Below are 2,465 nucleotides of genomic sequence, written 5' to 3' on the forward strand. Positions count from 1 at the left end.
CCTTGCTCCCTGTGGGGATTCTGGGGTGGCATCCAGGATCACGGTACCCGAGGGACATAAGGAAGCAGACTTAACAACAGAGGTGGAAAGTGCTGGTAGGACCGCCAACCCTCCAGCAGAAGGAAGCATTAAAAACTTTGACCTTCTATAATAAATCTTTCCACAAGACAAACAAGGGAACGGTAACTTCACACCCCAATGAAAATTCATTACTTGGGAAAAGGACCATATCAACGTCCTTGATAACAATACCGAGACTATCGTTGTTCGACCATCACACGATAGAACGACTATTAAAGAGGTCGTAGTACAATACCCAGTCGATGGGCTGCTGTGCAAACCCTGCGACACTCTCTTTCCGAAAATCGTTCTCTTTGCTCAACATCTAAGGCGTACGCATCAAACAAAGATAATTCGAACCCAGTGTTCGCGATGCCACAAAACAGGTGAATTCCACTCTATTGCCTGTCATTATTCCAAATGCAAAGGTGCAGTCCAGACGGTGATGGGAGAATTTCAATGTGAAGTATGTGAGGCCAACTTCACGACCAAAACCGGTCTGAGTCAACACGAAAGACATATGCACCCCCAATTAAGGAATAATAAACGCATCGATGCTAATAAGCCTTCAGCAAAGAGAAGGAAAGGGGTGTGGTCCGAGGAGGAGGAAACCCTCTTGGAACAATTAGAAATAAACCTAGCGGGCGCAAGGTTTATCAATGTCGAGATTGCGAAAGTCCTAACATCGAAGACTTCTAAGCAGATCTCAGACAAACGCAGGTTGCTCCAGCAAAAGCGGCTAGCCAAAGCCGCTGCCCCGACAAGCCCTCAGACGGTAGAAAGAGAGGAGCAAGAGCCCATACAAGAGGAAGAGAATGGCACGGATATTCCAGTTGAGCAACAATTTCCATATAAAATTCCGGCCAAACTTCCGAAACACAGGGAAGTTGATGAACAAATCAGACAGGCCGAGGAATTGTTGAAAAAAGCCAATGATCCACTCTGTATGGCTCAAGCTCGAGGGCTGGTAGACTGTATTACAGACGAAATAAACGGTGGACATGCTGGGGGACACTCCCGCAGAAGGCAAAAAGAGTGCAACAGAAAGGCCGAAAAGAAGGGTAACAACAATGGTGCGAGGAAACGGTTTGCCACCAAAAAAGCGGTGTTTAAAGACACCCAAAAGCTATACCAAACCAACAGGCGCCAGCTAGCCAGAAAAATAATGGGTGCACCTGATACATCTAAGTGCCCCATCTCACGAGAAGAACTTGAGAAAAAGTTTCGTGAGAAATTGTCCGTGCCTAATAATAAGGCGGACTTAAGGAAATTTGCCGGCTATGCTGGACCTGTTGATGAAACCGTATTGCTGGACCGATAAGGGAAGAAGAGGTAGAGGAAGCCCTGAGTGGAATAGACAAACACAGTGCACCAGGGCCCGATGGCAAAAAGCTGAAAGACCTAGAAGCCATTCAAGAGGCAGATGCCTCACGTATACCTCGCCTCTTCAACCTGTGGTTAAAAACCAAAGCGGTCCCAGAGACGATGAAAAAGAGCCGGACGGTACTAATCCCCAAGTGTGAGGATCCAGATCGACTTAAAAACCTCGACAACTGGCGCCCCATTACAATCGGGCCAATGCTCCTCCGTCTGTTCACCAAGATCCTGGCAAAGAGGTTGAGCAAGGCTGTGCAAATCAACCCAAGACAGAAAGGTTTCCTGGCAGCCACACCCGGGTGTAACGAAAATATTGCCATCCTCCAGAATATCATTAAAGGATCGAAAAGAACAGAAAGGAGCTGGCCATTGTCTTTGTCGATCTGGCCAAAGCGTTCGACTCTGTCGGCCACAAATTGCTGATCAGCTCACTAAAAAGGATGAAATTACCGAATGCCTTCGTGGATTTGATCCGCGACCTCTACACTAATAACACCACGGTGATTGAGGGCAAAGGCAAACCCACGGAACAGATTAAGATCGAGCGAGGCGTTAAACAGGGCGATCCGCTTTCACCTTTGTTATTTAACATCGCAATAGACCCTCTGATCAGTACCCTGGAGCAGACAGGCCAGGGCATTACAATGCCGTACGGGGACAGGATGTTTAACTGTACCGCATTGGCCTTTGCGGATGACATTGCACTGCTGAGCAACTCTCACGCCGGGATGCAAGAGAACTTGAAAATCCTCCAATCCTACTGTGATAAGACAGGCCTAGACGTTAATGTCAATAAAACTAAAGGCTTCCACTTCACATGCAAAAGGAAGACCTTCATATATAATCACGTAGCGAAATGGAAGATCAGAACGAAGCCATCAAATACATCCCACCAGGAGACACTGAGAAGTACCTGGGAGCCCGGATAGACCCATGGGCTGGCGTGAAAGAAAGCGAATGGGAGGAAAAGCTGAAAGCCTGGGTTGAAGGCCTGAGGTCGGCAGCACTCAAGCCAACTCAGAGATTGG

The sequence above is a fragment of the Hemiscyllium ocellatum genome, unplaced genomic scaffold (genome assembly GCF_020745735.1).
Source record: "Hemiscyllium ocellatum isolate sHemOce1 unplaced genomic scaffold, sHemOce1.pat.X.cur. scaffold_3432_pat_ctg1, whole genome shotgun sequence".
Taxonomy (NCBI): Eukaryota; Metazoa; Chordata; class Chondrichthyes; order Orectolobiformes; family Hemiscylliidae; genus Hemiscyllium; species Hemiscyllium ocellatum.